We start from the raw sequence: 20,643 nt of genomic DNA on the forward strand, positions 1-20,643 counted from the left end.
CCCAGTCTAGGTGGTCTTATGAAACCTAATTTCTACAGAGAACCTGTTGCAACTTAAAGTATATTGTGTTAGTGGTTGCTGGACCAGATTTTACTTGATGAAAATACATTTGACTGGGCAACACTTGCCACAGAGTATGAACTTATGATAAAGAAGTAAGGGACCCTGGAAAAGAAAGTAGTAATAAGAATAGTAATGAAAATATAACCCCCTCTGCATAACATAGCAGATAACTAGGTGGGGTTGTCAAAAATTCTTAGATGAATATGCTGCCAAATCATCTGAATAATACAAATTACAAGTACTGCGAGATATCCACATACCAGACTCCATAATATTCTACAGAGGGGAATTCAACCAGACTGGTAAGGACATAGAAACATGAAAATCTGATGAATTGTGACCCATAAAAGTCTCTCTTGCTTCCAAAGAGCCCAGAATAAGAAATGTAGGCCATTTTTGTACCCACTCCATCAAGGTAATCAGAGATAAATTCCAGAAAATTGAAAGTTCACAAAGAATAAAAAAAAAACTGTTGTTCAGAACCTATAAAAGCTTTAGTGAGAACCACACCACACTTCAAAGCCCTCCCCTGGATATAACAAACAATCAGAATCACATTGTTCATAGAGGTGAGAAATAGCAATCAGATGAATTCATGAAAAGGATTTATCACCTTCCCTGATTTACACTGTGTGAAGTAAGGACCTGTCTTGGTTCAGCAGATCATAAATGGAAATATAAATAGTTCTGTGCATATGAAGTGCAAACAAATCCAACTAGTGATGTCTGCAGGTAGGAAGCAACAAAAATAAACCTCAAGGGAAAGATGATAATGGTACATGAGGCTAATGACTCAAATAGGTGTCCAGAAAGAGTATGTAATGCCATCTTTATATCTTATTTACGCAACTAAAACAATCATTTGGGAAGAAGGACCTGAATAGACTTGAAAAGGCTGAAGAGCACTGGGACTAAAGGAATTACAGTCACTTCAAGCATCTAAAGATAGCCAATAAGAGTAATTATTGGAAGATGTGAAACCCTTGTCAAAGAGCCAGGTCAAAAGCAAACTATAGTGGATAAATCTGGAAACAACATAGGTTCAAGTTCCTAACAATACTCCATTGTTAAAATGTGTGCCATTTTCAGTGCTACATGTCCATCATTGAAAACACACAGACCAAGACGGTTGAATAAATATTTTACAAGTTAAACCCCAATGAAGTGTGAAGTACTGCATAACCTCCACACATGAAGCAGATCATGGCCACCTTGACAGAAATTGCCAAAGAGGAAGTGGAAGAGCTGAATCCAAGGCTGAGCTGGCTTGTTACCAACAGAAGGTGATGACCAGGAGATTGAATGATTCATTGCCAGATCTCTAGATAGCAGGCATATAGATGAGTAGAATAGATATTGATACTAAATAAGGAAACTGAGAATCCAGTTGGTCACTGCTTATGATCTATTGGTCATATAGAAACCACTGAAAGGGTCTCAAGTGAGTTCATTCCACACTATAGTGTGAAGTCAAATGATAATTGATTGAGACTGACTGATGTGTTGGAAAAGACACCCAAATGAACAATATATTGTGTTGAAGTGAAAAAGATGCCTCATCTCTGATAAGAAATCTTGTACTAGTTGCTTCAGAAAGCAGTACCTGGTTTTGACATACCACCAACTGATGATATGTTGCAGCAGTAACCAGATGTCCATGAAATAATGTGAGCCCAGGTCCAGAGAATAAATGTAATGAGAAGAGGTTCATACAATTGGATATAACACAAATGGAGTCAATACTAATCTGAGAGACAAAGTCGTGAATTGCAGCACCATATCCTTTTTACAAAATGCAAGAAGTGATAGGATGAACCTGCAATGGGAATGTGAAAATAACCATTGGTGACAAACCTGAACATCCACAATTCTTGCAAAATACTAATCAAGAATGAGGAATGACTTCAATGAGCATTAAAGGATCTAGAAATTGCTGTAGATGAGAAATATCAATGACTGGATGCCAATATCCCTTCTTTTTTGAACAAAACAAACAGACAGGAATAAAAATCAAGGAAAAACTGGAATAACTCTTTCCACAGCCCCATTTGACCAGCAAATCTCTGACAGCCATGGAACAAAGTTCCAAAATCCAAGGGCCTGTGGGAGATGGAAAGTCACGGACCAAGGGGCAAATAATGGGGATTGGGACACTTGAATAGGAATGGAACTATGACCTCCTGTAGAAGCTGAGGAAAGTCAAAGCCAATGAGAACAGGGATGAATGCAGAAAGGCAAAAATCGACCCTCAAATCCAAAGACTGAAATGCTTGCAAAAGTCAAAGGTTGAATAAAAGGATCTCATGTAATTTACAGAGGGCAGACGTAGATAAACAAGTGTCCTCTATTCAACAAATTGCAAAAACATATCAGCCAAGAGATAAGGAAAAGTGCAGAAGCTGGCAGCTGAACTAAGGAGGATGCTAACAAGGGTTCCAGCACACGAAAGTGATGTAGCAATCACCGAGATGCTTCCTAAAAAAAGTGTAAGTATGATAAATGCCTCAGCACCAAAGTTATGGTGAAACAAATCCAAGAAAACTGATCTATTCAGGTTAATCACAGACTGTTCCAGAACCCCACATTTTCAGAAGAAAGACCATTCTTTGAAAGTCTACACACACTTTCACCTGGCATTAATAGGTGAAAGCATGTTGTTTTGACAAATGGGGCAGACAAGGTAGAGTTGTCCCTTCAAGTAAATGAGCATGAACCACAATAGCAAGGGATGAAAGAAGAACTAAGTACTTTGCATAAGACTTTTCCTACTTCAAGGAAGAAAGACTCAAAAGCAACCAGGAAAAGACCCAAAACATCACACACTTGATTTACCAATTGAAACAACAAAAAAAAAAAAGAGCTGTAGACATCCAGTCCAAATTAACCTCATGAGAAGCTGACAGAGTCAAGGAAGGTACTGCAAAAAGCACACCTAAATTCTCTCCATAATGTCCAGAAATGCCTGCAAATTGCAGCCTCAGAGACCCCTCAAGAAACAACCTGTTTTGTGAGCAATACAAGATGTCAGAGGAGGAATAGGAGAGACCTGAATCTTGAATTGTTTCCATGATAGATACATTAATTCAGAAATAAATATCAAAAATTGGCTTTACAGAAATCAAATATGTAACATGAAGAACACTCAAAGTATCTCCAGTAGTTAAGTGAGGAATAAAAGACTGCAGAAAACAAGAAAAAAATCAGAACAGTGCTTAGATAGGTAAAGAAACCCTAAGAGTCTAGTAATAACTAATGTAAAAGGGGTATTTTTGAAATAAAACTTTTTACAAAATAATAAATTGATGCATTAAATACCTTTCTTAGCAATACAATTACATTAAAAAGTTACTGAAACATATTTAAAAATATGTTTGGAACCTAGTAACTGATTTTATACCATTAACCACAATAGTAACTGTCAACATGAGGTCACTGTGTCAGTCAACTTCATGCATTATCACATATTAGTAGCCATGTTGGACACCAACAGAGTGATTTTACATTGGTCACTACGATAGCAACTACATCACCACAGGGTCAATCTGTTTAAATCAAATTCATATGTCACATAACAGAAGTAAGAGTGATGTTGGGAACCTAACAGCTCATTTTACACTGGTATTAACAATGTTGACATCAGGTCACTGTATTAAATCAAGTTTAGCCATTATCTCAACTGATTTGACACTGAAAACTTTGCAACTGATTAAGTTCACATACATTTATGCATGACTAGGTTGTAGAACACAATTATCTTTTCCCAATAATGCATAGTGATGTGGAACTCAAATAACAATTTCCTGAGAAAAAGATTTTGCAATACAAAGTATTACTAAAATAATTCAAATAGATTTCAAAGACTCATGAATAGTTATTTAACCACATTCATTAACCTGTAATATTGTTTGCTTCTAAAACAACAGTCAACTACTCTAATGCATTCACATTTCTGAGTCTTTAAAAATGTACCTGAAGTTCTCACTAATTTATTCTTTTCAAGTGTTAAGTAGCATATTCAGTACCCTAAACCTAACAAATGAAAAAAAGCATACAAAAACTTTCAAACTGATAAAAGGAAAAAAAAATCTCCTAAAGTAACAAAATTTTATCCTACACTGCAATAAAGAAAATGTGTTCTATAAACATACATATATCAAAAACTACCTGTAAAACCATCTTTATAATCAACATTCACATTGGCATTATGCCTCAGCAGAACTTCGAGTGCTTTCAAGGTGACCTAAAGCAACAGCAAGCATCAGAGGGTTCTTCCTCTTGGATCTCGTAGTTCTATGTTGTGCTGATAAGAAAAGGAAATTATTATACAGTAATAACTATTGTATAATTTTGTCAGTGACAGACTTAAATACCATTACATTATGAATTATTACAGCCGCAACATACATCAGACAACCAAACATTACAGACTTAATACAGCAGAGAACCATCATATTCAACATTATAGAGACAAAATACACTAACTACTTCTTTACACTTTTACACAATATACTCCTGAATAAAATTTGTATTTTGCAATTTGTTACAGAATACAGTTCAATTATTTTCTTAAATTTGTACTTATTTCTGAATATAGATCAACATTTATACTTATTTCATTCTTGCAACTCATGAAAATACAGAATAAAGTTCAACTATTTCTCTCAGTTGTACTTAATTTACCTTTTGAATTTCTCAGAATATTAATATTTCTATGAAATTTAATTATCCTTGTTTGTTTTGAAGAAAAGTGTTAAATAATTATATTTTAATAGTTATAAACTTCACTTGTTTCTGGTCCAGTAATAAATTGAATAGATACTACTATCAAGAAATTCTCCACTTTATTTAACTGTATTGCTTCAATACTGAAATAATTTGGTGTTAGATGAACAAATATGATTTAGAGTGAGACAGCAAAACAAATTATATTCAATAATTATAAATCTAAAAAATTATTTACTCCTATAAACAGCATTATGACCTTCTCTGTGCATATAAAGATTATGTATGTATATATGTATTATATACATCTAACTACAGGGCAGTTCTCTTAACCATTTCACATTCCTAAAAAATAACCATTAATTCTAACTGACTGTAGATATAAACTGTTCTAGATCCTGCAATACCCAACAAGAACTGGTAAATATCATGCATGCAAATGAGCTTCTTGCAGAGCCCTACACTTGTCCACTCACATGAATATAATAAATGTTACCATGGTAACAACATTAAAGGAACTAATACTCTTATCAGAGCACAGAATACATAAAGCAAATGACTACAACCAAGTATAGCTTAATTAAGTGTCAGGTGCAACTGTACACAAAGTGTGTAAGACTGCAAACCTAACAAATGATTAAAACAAATCATGCATCTCTGCATCAGTAAAAACAAGCACATTTTTTACATAATACAAAAAAAACCTCATCTAATGTATAATTTAACATTTTTTGAGACATCTTATTTCAAGGACAAAATTATTAACAGTTCATTACATGATTTAATCTTGTGCAGAAAAAGTGAAAGATGAAATACTAGATTTCTATTACCCTTACTGTAATAGGGCATGCTGATCAAAATAAACTTACCATCCTATAACAACTTTCACATATTAGGTAATGAAGCAAAGAACTCCTGCAAGATAGAGATTTACATCTTCTATTCCATTTAATGGGTACATGAAAATAAATACTTTAAATCATCTTCAAGAAAGCAAAAAAAAAAAAAAAAATGGTTACACAAAAAGTGAATAATTTAAAACTAAGGAAACTTAATTCATCTTTAAAAACAAAGAGAATAATCACAAACTAAAGTAAAATAACACAAGCTTGTATGTGTATTTACGATAATAATAAAACCTTGCATATTTAATTGTACAATGAAAACTACTAAATGTTGCATTCTATAATAATGAAACCTTATGTTATAATGCCATAATAAGACTAAATATAAAAAATACCCTTCGTGTGTATGTTTATAACTTCAAAATTAAAACTTCATTATTATTGTTATTTGTGTGATAACTTTCCAGGAGATGACCTCAACTAAAATCTTAAGGTTACATTCAAGAACATTTTAAAATATTTTAATATACAATTTTAGTTATTTCTTTTAATAAAAAACCACAACCCTATGAAAATGTACATGTCCTTATTACAATTTAGAAGGTGAAAATTAGTACAGTTGTAGTATAGCTGTACATTCTACCCATTTGTCATTGAAATTGGACAAAACCATCTTTTTTCCTTATGTTAACTATGTACAATAATCTATTTATATATACACATGTTGAAAAATTGAGTAAAGCTAAACTTAAAATATTTCAATTCATTTGCAATGCATAATATGTGAACATTTTGCTAATCTCATTTATTTTTCATATCCTTCTCCAACCTACAATACAGGATTCCTCACACCTGCAGCTCAGATCTTTAAAAGAAAACCTGCTACATCAACACCTAAAAGATATTTTAATGTTAAAACCATAATTGTGAAAAAAGATTATTTCTGGAAAAAAAAAAAAAAAAGAGCACTGCATTTAAGAAGTTTGCATTAAAATATGTCATTTTTCATTTAGGATCTTTTAACAGCCTTAATTTAAAATTTTAGAATTTAAAACCACATTAACTCTGACTCATTAAAATATCTGAAACATAACAAAAACCATGATATTCTTTTTACAAACAAAACAGCTAGCAAGACAACAGAAAACCATTTAGCCTAAAGAATTCATCTTCATGTCTGTAAAGACAAAACTAATTTTTCTTTTTTTAATTATTAAATTAATTGTAGACTAATATCCATAAACATAATCAATAAAAAAGAAAAAACTAATTCCATCTACCACCAGGCAAACCACTCCACAAGTTTATAACTTCAACCAAAGAAAAATTAACTTGTTTATTTATCTTATGTAAACCAAATATTATTTATAACAATTTTATAGCTTTGGTTCATGTTGTTATACCTTATTATTGTGCCTTAAACAACAGTAGGGAAAGGTCTATCATAGAAAGGGAACAGTTCTGTCACAACTTATTACCAAAGATAGGTATAAAAAATTTCAAGTGGATTTATTACTGTTTGAGAAACCTTCTAACTACAATATAACTGCAAATCTTTTCCAGTTCTAGCTTTTTTTACCACCAGTAAATGATGACAACTTCAATGTGTAGATGTGTTTGGTTGAGAAACAGAGAAAACATAAAAGTCAATTACATGTAGGGTTTCCACAATCTCCAAAAGTAGAAAGAGTTCACCATACTCTATGATCCCATTAAATGCAACACCTCTCTAATATATAAATTTAAGTTTTACTTTTAATATAAAGAGTGGAACATGTAAATCTGAAAAATCAAATCTATGGTTTTAAACTCATTCAGAAAAGATCTAGAGCTACCTATCTTATGAATCAAACAAAGCTAAAATTAAAAACTCATTCACAGAAACTAAAGCAGCAAATACAGAAATATAATAAACTAAACCCTAAAATAAGCTACATGCACCTACTTTTTGTAGTGTAAAACTACAAATCAGTGATGAAGGTGTTAAAGAACTTTGGATAAAAATAAAACAAATATTAAAAATAGCATTAATGCTGCATATTCTAGAAATTTATATATAAATATAAGATCACTATGTGAATAAATACATTCCAACACTGTAGGAAGCCTAGTCTTATTCTTCCAATTTGCCCTTGTTTAACACTATTAATAATGGATAGAATACTCTGAAAGTGGTACATCAAAATGATATATTGGGATTCATACTTATTTTTTAAATGTTTTAATTTTCTTGTTGTATTGTTCGACATCTTACTGCTTTTTTTTTCTTTTATGGTTATAAGAGTCCTTGTGAGTTGCATTAAAGATACTTCATCAGCACATAAATTAAATATCCCAATGATGAATGAAGCATAAAGCAATAAAATAAAAAGTGACAGATGACATTATTGCCTGTGAAATACTTAAAAGTTGGTTGTTAATGCTGTAAAAAACAAAAGAAAAGTTTAAGTATTTCAAATTGGTTTAGATGTAATTTTCATGTTGCTTCTGAAAGCAAAAAAATCTTTTTTTTGGCAAAATAATTTTTTGCTTCTGAAAATTACATCTAAATTTTTATGAACACATTTTCTAAAAAATATTATAATAATTATATACATATTCAGTTTATCCTTTTCCTAGTATTTAACAAAACCATTTTTTGTATATTTGATCATCACCAGTAAATGATCCTTGATTATAATTTTGACTTACATTTTATGTTCAAATCTGATTCTTTATTAAAACTTTATAGATTGAGCTGCCAGAAAAAGAAAAACAGGTTCTCAGAGAAATATTCCTTCATAGTCAAATGTCTGACTCTGCAATTTAATATTTTAACAACAAATGTAAAACATTTGATGGTGTGTTATAAACACATGAAAGTATAATTTTTCATGAAAAATGCTTATAATTTTCTGAGTAAATTTTTCAGAATCTTCTATTAAGGGTGAAAAACATCAATAATAATGTATTGCAATGCCATCTACTGGCTTGAAAGATACTTAAGTTGTTTTTGATAGATACATCACTCATGTTTATTATGTAATATGATATTATCCCAGAGTATTATATAATTGTATTCCTTTGTTTCCTAATATTCAAAGAGATTATTATACTATGATGACAATTTTATCTGAAAACAATAATACAATACACCAAATCCACTCGTACTTGAATGCGAGACTTTCAGATATTGTCAAAAGCTATAATCACTGTGGTAACCAATTTTTCTAATGGAATGTTAACAAATAATTCAAATGCCTAATGTAAATTATCATGTCACTGTTGTTTGTTTCCCCAAATACTGAAATTTTTTACTCTAGCATAAAAAATAAACATGATAATTCAAAACAAGTTATAAAAATCTGCACTCAACTGTATGCATGTATTTATTTACTAGTAGATAGATACATACTACTCAATTTTCAGAGAAAAACCTAATTCTAACCACTTCTCAAAAACCTTGGGTATACCGCTTTAGCCACAAGCAAAACACATGATTTTGGTAAGAATACCTTTTTTTTTTTTTTACTTTACCAAAATTTATAACATTTATTAGTATCACTAATACTTCAGTTTACCGCTCCAGTAATTCAGGAAGTTTGTCCTTCTTAAGTTAGTCATTTATTACTGAGCATTTGACCTCTGCAATAAAACCTAATACTTTGTATACCAGCAATTCTACAGTTATCCACACAACATCTGGCCTCCAGTATAAAACAATGTTTGCTCTGTCAGTGGTTTTATTTATTCACATAACATGTTGTTTCCAGTACAAAGCCTAAGCTGATGGCATTATGACCTCTAACAGCTGACTGGCATTACTTTTATAAAATCACATTTCAGCAGTAGCTATTATCATAATTTTTTGCTAAACAATGCTTTAAAACTTTAGTACTTTAACCAGGTAACTATGGTTTGTAATCACAAATTTGTACAATAAATATTTTTCTTTGCAGAATTTGAAATCTGAATAAAACATTCTATTTCAACAATCTAATGATTACAGATATTTTTAATTTATGAACTGAAGTGCAACAAACAATTTCAGATATTATTTACTCCTATAAGTTAGAAGAGAACTTCACTTGTAAATTTATTGTACTTTTTTACATTCATTACAAATGTTACATATAACATTCCACAAATTAAAACCAATGTCATCAAAAACAAATATATATGAAATATTTCATATTGTTAATTACAATTATTGTTGTTTTTCCTTATTCAACAGCCAATCACACTGTTCCTCACATTCCTTAGTTTGTCTACTAAAAATATATAAAGCTTAGTATCCATTTTTATTAACAGAAAGTAATAATCCAGAAAAAACCAGTTTTCAGTCTTAAAATTCTTAAAATTAAACGCCTGTGCAAAGCATCACAAGGTAGGTATAACTTATCACATAAATATATATAAGCTACAACAACCAGCTTAATGGCTATACTGGTTAATAGTTAATATTTATCCTTCTTACGGTACAAGTCAATAAATTTCAGAGACGTTGATGGTAACTGAAGATAAATTATATTAAATATTAACAAGCCTAAGTTACATATTTAATATACATAATAAATTTTAGTAATATATTCAATAATTCACGAGTTATTCTACAACACTAATGTCAAATATGTCATTTAACAAAATAAACCGTTTTGCTTACAGCTTTTTTTTGTTTTTTGTAGGCCAAATATAATGGAAATAGTCGAGTTCATCATTATACAGCTTCTGCAACAACTTTAAGTACAAGCTGTAGGTCAGAAATTATTACCTATAAATATTACCTCTCCTTTCAGAAGTTCCACCTCCAATTCCTTAAAATCGTTCTGCCAAACTAACCAGTGTAGTGGAAATTCTTTCATAATACGTTCTCTCTGGAATTCAGCTGACATCTCGTTACTATTTTCGCGATATGTTAAAAATTCAAAAATGTCTTCCCAATGTAATATTTTCACGTTTATTTCTACAAACACGTAAGAATAACAAGACAAAATACAGTCTCCGTTATATTATAAACATACGTGCAATTATAATCAAACACCATAACGCCCTCTATATAGTTCTTGTATACATGTTCTGGTTGATGTACCGGTAAAGCATAATTTTAAACCTAAATTAAATATCGCATAAGATACACAAAAACATAGTGTGTTTAGTTGAAAGATTTAGATTATTTTAAGCTAAAAATAACAATGCATCGTGAAGTTAGATCTCATGGATCCAGTCTAAACTATTTAAATCAATGATAAGAAAGTGACTAAATAACTTATAAACTAAAAGAGAGTGAAGAAGGTAGACAACAGTGGCGGCGCCAAGGGGCTTGGGGACTTGAGCCCCTATCAGCCCCAATATTGTTACCTACATATATTCATAAACTATGGAAAACACAATCGTCGTTGTTGCTCAACAATTAAATCAAAGAGACATAGATCTGTAGAACTCAACGTTTTCATGAAGATGAAAGATAGTTAGCCTGATAGTGACCTTACTTTTCCTCAGAGTGTACTAACTTCACATGGGATAATTCGTTTCTGCTATGTAAACTATGTCTTTATGTTATATTTCTTTTTATTTGTAGCTTTACTCTTAATGGTATATTAAATGTTCAATCTAAGCTAATCTTGATTTTCTTTATTATTATGTATTACCTTGGGTGGAATTTAGGTGAGCTTCCTCTTTTACACATACGCATATTTTCATAAACAGATTATTTCTAATTTGTAATAATGAATTATTAATCAGAGTATGAGTTTCAATGAAAACTGCATTGAAAACGCAGTTCAAAATAGCACACCTTTCTGAAATGTACCTTGGTATTTACATTATTATAATTTACCATCTATACTTTATATTGATGGCATTTTGGGAAGCCCCTCCACAGTTTACTTCAGGCCCCCTCAGCCCCCCCAATGAAAATATCTTGGCGCCGCCACTGGTAGACGACTACAACTTATGTTCTTTGTTCAGCCAATTATGATATCTTTCAACAGTCTTTAGGAAGTCTATTGATTGTCCGTTAGTTGTTTCATAAATATGTGTGTTATAAGAGTTAATAGCAGGGTTAAAATTGAATGATAATCATAAACAAATTGACTTAATTATTTGGCTTTTAATTAAGTAATAATACTGTTGTTTATGTTTGAGCTCAAAGCTGCACAAAGGGTTATCGAAACGAGTATCGCAACGCACTTTGTAATTGTATAAGTCCATTGAGACCAGTAATAAGATTTGTCACAAGACATTACATTATTAGTATTAAAGCTATTATATTTTTAACACTTCATTCTTTATTTAGTCATTTAAGAAATTACAAGAATTAGAATAAAATTAGTAGCAGTAGTTCCAATGAACATTTTATGGTGTAACGGATTTACTTTTGCACATTTATTTTGGTGCCTACGCTTATTTCTGTGTAGTTTTCTTTTTGCATGTGGAATATATTCTTGACTGTGTATTGCGCAAGTCCCTTTTGTTCTCGAAATGTGTAGAGAATTCTTAAAAGTGAGAACCCACAATATTTAGTTATGAAAACGCGCTACATCATTGTTGAAAATTCTAGAAGCTCGCGTGATTGGTAGTAAAAAAAAAAAAACAGACGCGCCGAGAGACAAAAGAATATTATGGGTCAGTGTGATACAGGCCGCGGAAGCTATAACTATAAATAACGCCTATTAATCGGAAAACTACAGAATCTGACCAGGAACGTTTGCAGATTTCGAATATTACAAACCATTCAACTTCAGTGAATTACTTCGGATGTTAGAATTTCTATGAGGACATTAAATATCATCGCGATAAAAGCGAGGGTGTGACAGTATCAACTCAGAATTAATTTGCTTGTCGTGGACCTGAATTGTCGATAAAATATTGAGTTCTAGACCAGATAAGAATCGGTATTGTCTGTAAGTTTGTAAAACTCTTGTATATAAACCATCATTAATAACTTGGTAACAACCATTATAATAGGTTGTATTGTTTTTATGGTTGTTTATTAAAATATAACTGTGTTAAAAAAGAAAATTGTGTGTATCAGTGTTGTATCGTAAATTTAATGCGTATTATTAAAAGCTAATTAACTTCTAAATTGAAATTCAAATTTCTGGTTATTTGAGATAGTAATACGTAACGTACATAACGTAGTAAGGAAAGTAAATTATAATATGTAACAATGGTAAGTTGTCGTTCACTAGCAAAAGTAGTAATACGTATTTGAATACGGATTATCCTTTATTGGTATAATTTCCAATATAAATATCCTGTTGGAACACCCATATAATGTTAGTAGTCTTTCCTTGTCGGCTACAAACCAGCTGTTCTCTTGAAGCATGTACTTTAAGCCATTATATTTTAAAAGAGGTAAATTGTGATGTTTCTACTTTCAAAATACATGAGCCAAACACAGCTCTGTTTCAATAGTAAAACCATAAAGTCACTTAAACAAAGAAACCACTTTATCCAAAAAATCACAATAAAAGAATAGAAAGAAAACAGCGTCATATTTTATGAATTAAAGTTGTTTCAATTGTATTTTTTTATTTTGTTATGGCAATGTTACCGCTTTTCATTTAGGGAAGGGTAAACCCAGAATAAATTATCAGATCACTTTTTTACAGTACTTTTTCACAAAACGTAGGCCCGGAATGGCCGAGCGCGTTAAGGCATGTGCTCGTAATCTGAGGGTCGCGGGTTCGCATCCGAGTCGCGCTAAACATGCTCGCCCTCCCAGCCGTGGGGGCGTTATAATGTGACGGTCAATCCCACTTTTCGTTGGTAAAGAGTAGCCCAAGAGTTGGCGGTGGGTGGTGATGACTAGCTGCCTTCCCTCTAGTCTTACACTGCAAAATTAGGGACGGCTAGCACAGATAGCCCTCAGTAGCTTTGTGCGAAAATTCAAAACAAACATTCACAAAACGTAAATCGAAACTACACATCATATCGTTTTCCCAACTTTGCTGCACACAACGTAAACCCAGAATTAATCATCTAATCGTTTTTCTAGTATTGCTTCACAAAACGTAAGCCTAGAACTACAGTGGAACCCCTCTAAGCGGCTACCCCTCAGATTTGGTCACCCCTTGAAAGCGGTCATTCAATCACAGTCCCATTTTTTTGTTTACATAATCCCTAATTATGTACAGTGGAGCCCCTCTAATCAGGCCAATTTGTCTCAGTCCCAAAGGTAGCTGCTTTAGAGGGTTCCACTGTAATTATTCGATTAATCATATGTCATAAGTATTATCATTTAAAATTATTAAAGGCTACATTCTACATTAGTTGGCAACGATTTTCGAAAATACGCTAGTGCCTTCGTAAAGCATACATTGTTGATTCTTAAACTCGAGAATCTTCTATAAATTTAGAGAACAGGCGATATCTTCGCCATACACATTTAATAATATCAGTTACATGCATTTCTAAACATATATTAAACTGAAGCAAACAGATATTAAAATAAATTATCCGTTAGATTGGTGTGTCCGCAGGAAATCTAACTTCGCATGTGAGCTTGTGATTCTGTATCCATACCGCTGTCCCAGTGAGTGTGTGTTTCTTATAGTAAGGTCATATAGGGCTATCTGCTTTTTCCACTGAGGGGAATCGAACCGATGATTTTAGCTTTGTGGGAAACTAATTATTTATACAAAGTGCGTTCAACGTCTATGTTCGTGATTGCAAAAAACTGTCAATTGGATTTTTTTTTGTATGTGCGCCTTTTACAAGCCAGTAAAGAACGATTGCTATTTAACTTTCATAACGCATTATTTTTAGGCATATTACATATTTAAACACAAATCCAGTCTATGGCCTAACGGTTAAGACACTAATAGACTCAGAATCTAAGGGTCTCGGGTTTGAATCCACGTAACTGATCCCTCTATTCGTTAGTAAAAGTGTTATCCAAGAATTGGCGGTGTGTGGGATTGACTAGCTGTCTGTTGGCTGTCTGAGCAAAATTATGGAGGACTAGTGCAGATATCGGTCGTGCAATTTTGCACGAAATTCAAACCAACCTAATCCAGTCCCTTAGAGATTTTCAAGAACTAGAATGATGTATAATAATAGTATTCCAACCACATGTTTTGTCATATCCATTGCAGAAGACGCATTTCGTTCAGTCCAGAGTCCTTCAGGTCGGCTTGGTTACAACAAAAATAGCAGTGGTCGGAACACTATTTATATAAGACATTTTATACCAAGGGCGTAGATTTTTTACACCCGATGGGGGGGGATGATTTTTTGCAACCACTTATGTGGACTGTTCAATTTGCAAATTGGTAATCTCTGATTACGTGAACCTGAAAGCTGTAAACATGCAGTCACAGAGTAATCTTGTTGCCACAATACTTGCATGTATACTTAGGCCTACTGACTAATACTTACGAACTATCGCTTAGAATCACGCCTATATTAAAGATGTACATTTCGGCTTCTGAAAAAGCCTACATCTAGGCCTAATTATGTAATTCGATTGGTAAAAATACGAGAATCACAAGAACAAACACACAATTTGTAGTCCTGTGATGCAATAAAACAATTCAACAGACCAAATTGTAGGGGAATGACTGTATGCACCATACCCCCACCTAAAATGAAGGGGGATATATACCCCATCCCCCCAGGATCTACGTGCCTGTTTGATACAACAACAAATTTAACAAGTCTAATTGTAATAATTCTTCGCCATCTTGTAAAAAGATCAAATTATTCTGTCAGCACTGCAGCACAAAGTGTAAACCTAGAAGTAAATATGAGATCGTTCTTTCAGTACTGTTGCTCAAAAACGTATAAAGTTTTTTGTCCTCTAAATATTATTTCATAAAACATAGAACGATTTATTACTTGAGAATAAACCTAAGATAATTTTTATCTAAATAAAAGACTAAAGAAATTGGCTATATAAAATGGGAAAAAAAACTCCAAAAAATCAGGAAACAGCATAGATATAAGGCAAAAAGGTGGAGGGAATTAAAAGATACAACGAATGTAGAGAGAAAGATTAAACGAAATTTAGTAGTAGAGATTTTAACATGTGTGAAAACTAATGAATGATGAGAGACAAGAGAAAGTCAGTAAAGAATGAAATAGAAGTATATTGGAATTTTCTGATTAAGAGAATGTTAAAGCAGAGGAAACTGTTGGTTATGGATTGAACCTATCAATTGAGATTAGGAAGGGTTTCGAACTACTAGCGCAGATTTACAACATATCGAATACTGTCGTTGTAGCCCATTACATGTTCTAGTATCTAATCCCTTGAGGTAAAAAACCCAGCATGTATCCTAATAGCTAAAATTAATAATTAAATTAAAAGCCCAACATATATCCTAAGAGCTAATGCGTTAAGTGTAAAGCCTAGCATGTATACTAATGGTTCAAAACCCAGTGCGTGTTCTATTTGTATAACATTTGGGTTCATGTAGGCATATTCGTATCCTAGTTTGATCTAGTGATGTTCAAAGTCGTAAATCTGTGTTGCTGTTGTTTTTTTGCTGTTTTGTTGGTTTTAAATATCTTGGCTGGCCTTAAAGGCAAACCAACCCATTTGAAAGCAAATAAGATATAGATCAGCCTGGGTGATGAACTGAAACATCCTTCTCTGATGATACTGAAGAGTTGCATGTTTATGGGCAGGGAACTGACATGGCTTAATGGTTAGGGACACGTGGCTAGCAATCTGTGGGTCGTGGGTTTGAATTCTGCCACCAAATATATTAATATGATCGCCTATAATGGCGTTTCAAAGTCACAGTCAATCCCACTTTTTGCTAGTAAATATTAGCTCAAGCACTGGCCGTGGATAATGCTGATTAGCTGTCTTTTCTCTAGAATATTACTTCAGAATTAGAGACTGCTACATCAGATATCACTTGAGTGGCTTTACTCGATATTAAAAAAATAAAAACAAAACTGTGGCAGGAAAGGATGAAACTATAGAACCCATAGCTTATCATTCAAATTTATGTTGGTCATTTTGTTTTTAATTTAGACACATCTGTGCAATCATTACTTGTCATTTTGGTCGTGAGGCCGAGAGGGATGAGTTATACCCTGGTTCTTCTACCTCCCTCCTTGATTGTTGTTTGATTGCTTGGATATGTTCCGTGCGGCCCACCCTATTCTTCGATATTGTTCAATCCGGTGGTTAGGAAGATCTATTTTAACAACACATAACCACTTCATGAGGCGCTACAACTGTGCATAGAATGTCACACATTCGATCGGCCCTTTCCAGACCAAGTCATGGACACAAAACGTAGATTTTGTACCCTATTTTTCAGGCAAATATTTCACATTATATATTTCGCTATGACCATACAATCTTGTTCTCACAAACAGTTCCATAATTACTGATAAAATATACAGTGCTAATTTTGTTTTTTAAATAAATACCCTTTTAAAATAAAACTATCACTATACCATGCCACCAGTTTGCCTACTAGAAAATGGTCGTAAGTATAATAATATTACGAGATTTAATAGTGAGAGGTACTTAAGTCTATGTTCTTTCATGTATGATGAAGCTTTTCAGTGTGCTTAATGAAACATTTATGTTCATATTTTCTTGAAATGTGTAGTGGGTTGATCTATTAAAAAGTCTGTTTGACAATATAAGGAAGCTAGCGTAAATGTGTAAATGATTTGAGTTGTTGCGCCTCTGGTGTTGCCAGTTAGATGTTGTACATAATTTGGTCTTTGTCACATTATATTTCTAATTACATTTACGTATTTTGATCCAATTTAGTCGGGCGCATATAGCTAAGTTGCTTTTGCACCATAAAACACCAAACCAACCAATTTAGTTTTGAATCATAACTTTGACCCAGTAATTTGTCTGATGTGCCTACCATTTAGGTATATGTTTGGGGTTTCTCCACGTATATTAGTTGATTTTGCAAATAATATAATTTGTGTTTTAGGGGCAATTATTTTGATACTCCAAGTGTTATAGTTGTTTTATGTTTGATTTAGTTGCAGTGGTAGATCTCTCGCGGCTATATAGTCACATCGTCAGCAAACTAGAAACGGAAAGAGTAACTTTTGTCTAGCAAAGGCATCGTTCTTACATACATAATAAACATAATATAGGGCTAACTACCCTTCTTGTGGGACATCTGCCTCTGGAGTAAAATACTCTAAGAATGTGCCTGATACATTTATTCTAGTTTTTCCGTTATCTGGAAAGTTGGGCCAGAGAATAACACATCGTGGTAGCTTATTTTGGGAAATTTGAATTTTAACTCGTTTTGCTATACAAATGTCGACGGCTTTCTCAATATCGAGAAAGTAGGCGACCTACATTCATTCCAATTAAAAATATTTATTAAAGTTTCTGTAAATCGTACCAAATATTTTGTAGTTTGTCATGTTTTGGGAGTCCATTTTGTATTTGCGGTTATTTTAATTTCAGTTCGAGATATTTCAATAATCTTGAAATTATTATTTTTCTAAAAGCTTGCCAAAACAACTGGTTAGAATAACTGGTTTGTAGCTTATAGTCTATTGGCTAGCTTTCCTTCTTTCAGAAACATTAAAACACTTGGTAGCCTATAAATAGCTAGTATATATAGCCTGATTTGAAAGACACATTGAATATTGCCGCTAGATGTTCGTACAATCGTAGTGGGTCTTTTTTATTAGTAGTGTTTATTGAATTTTAAGGGCATCTTTAATATTTCTTATGGTTAGTTGTTTAGTAAGTAGATTTATTGTGACATTTTGCGTATTAAAACTTTTCGGTTGGGCCACTTGTGTGCGACAGGGAAGATAGAACTGTTTGTATAAGTATAAATTTGTTGACTTTATTGTGGAAAGACACGTTCCTTGTTTGTTCGTTGGGTAGTTTTCCTGAATACTTCTGTTTTTTTATGATTCTTGGCTGTAATACTATTGCGTTGTAGTGTAGGATTTGTGTTTAATTTTAATGTTTTCTGCAATTCGTTTTGGTGGGACCAAACATTTTTGGTCTCTTTGTATGCTTAGTCTTGAACAGTATTTATCTTATTTGTCTGCTTTAGGTCTTTTTATTTCATTTCTTATGTTGTGTCTGAGTGTATTTAGTTTGGTGTTTAGTTATGGGTTTTGCGTATTTCTAAGTTCTTTATTGTGTTAAGATGTTGTTCGTGTAGTATCTATGTATGGTTATGATATTGTGTTGTTTTTTGAAATGCATATGTCTGTTATGTTTATTAGGCACTCTGTGATTGTATTGCAGTGATTAGCGATTATAAAATTGTTTCAACACTAGTAATATACTTCTCTGACAGATTTGTACTTAGTAGTTCCCAGTATTTTGACCAATTTGTCCTTTTGTAGTTAAATTTTGGAGTATTTACTTGTAGGTTGTAATTTAGATTGGGATCAAAGTCACACAAACTGGTAATTGTTCACTATCCATATTTTCTCTGTGGTTAAGGAAATAAAATGGTTTGCTACAGAAGGGATGATATTTATACGGATCTAAAATATCGTTTCTGTTGTGCGTAAAACTAGTTTGAGTTGGGTTGTTATCATTCAGTAGGTTGCTGTTGGTGTCTTCCATAAAGTCAGAAATTTTCTGCCGTTTGTTATACTTTTAGCTTGTCCAAATATCTCATATTTACAGTTTAAATCCCTATTATACGTATAAATTAATTTGGGTTATGCAACGCTATTTTATGTAATATTTCGGTTATTGTTCGACGATAGCAGTATAGACCAGGGATAGTAAAATTATTGTTGTTTCCCAGGTTGGTTTCCGAGAATAAAATTTCGTTTTCGGAGTCGGCATGGCCAGGTTAAGGCGTTCGACTCGTAATCTCAGGGTCGCGGTTCGAATCCCGTCGCACCAAACATGCTCGCCCTTTCAGCCGTGGGGCGTCATAATATTACGATCAATCCAACTATTCGTTGGTAAAAGAGTAGCCGAGAATTGCCAGTAGGTGGTGATGACTAGCTGCCTTCCCTCTAGTTTTACACTGCTAAATTAGGGACGGCTAGCGCAGATAGCCTTCGAGTAGCTTTACGCGAAATTCAAACAAACAAACAAACAAACAAACAATCGTTTTCCGGAAGTAAAAGGGTGTGCTTTTATTTTTAATTAAAGAGAATGTGCTTTTGTAAAGAGGTAAAGGATCCTTATTTTGACTGACAGTAATATAAATTCTTTATGCCAAATCTCGTAAACTTTGACATTGTTTGCGTGATGGGATGTGAGCTACTGTGATAACCCAACGAGTAAAATACCAGATTTTGCGAAAAGTAGGTCCAGGAAATATAAAAGAAGACATAAACACCAACATGTGACTAAAGACGTTTGAGAAAAGTTCTCAGAGGCTAAATTGATCAATTTAAGTGTTCCATGTCTGACACACCACGCCTGTGAGCGACAGTTTCCATACCCCGTAATGACACTCGTGTGTTGTTCAGGGATGTAACCAAACCAGAGTTATCAGGCTCCACTTTCCAGCGACCTCCAGTAAAAGTGAATTCCTAAAGCATCTCTTATATTTCACAGCTAGGAAATTTTGGGCTGCGACAACGATTTTTTTCTTTTAGAGTAACGCTTAAAACCAAATGAAGAAGAATTAAACTGTCATCGTTCATACCACGTTGAAAGCGCCGGTTCTCGTCCGATCACCGAAGCTAAGCAACAGCGGGCCAGTTAGTACTTGGGAGGGTGACCACCTGGGAATACCGGGTGATGATGACTTTTTTCGTTTTCACGTTGAAATTTGTAGGTCTCGCAAAGAGCTGATCGATACGTCTCACTTTTTTCACAATTTCTGATTTAAGAGATAAAAATCCTTCCTTAATAGGTATTTAAGAAAGAAAACATTTTTGTTATGAACTAATCAATTGAGTTGATAAAACACGCTTCGAAAACAATTCAAACATCAATACTGGGTATTTATTATGGTCAATCAACTGTTGGAGAGGAAAACACTATTTTGTTATGCACAAAGGGGAACTACAATCAACGTTAATTTCCATCAACAAGTCAGTTGATAAAACACTCGTGCGTTTTGCCGAAAACGAATTCAAACATTCATTTCCT

At 33.0% G+C, this 20,643-nt stretch overlaps 1 pseudogene; it reads left to right on the plus strand.

The window, feature by feature from the left end:
* The first annotated feature begins 20,180 nt into the window (after nucleotides 1–20,180).
* LOC143224359 (5S ribosomal RNA) lies at nucleotides 20,181–20,298 on the plus strand (annotated as a pseudogene).
* The last annotated feature ends 345 nt before the right edge of the window (nucleotides 20,299–20,643 follow it).

Source organism: Tachypleus tridentatus, chromosome 8 (genome assembly GCF_004210375.1).
Source record: "Tachypleus tridentatus isolate NWPU-2018 chromosome 8, ASM421037v1, whole genome shotgun sequence".
NCBI lineage: Eukaryota > Metazoa > Arthropoda > Merostomata > Xiphosura > Limulidae > Tachypleus > Tachypleus tridentatus.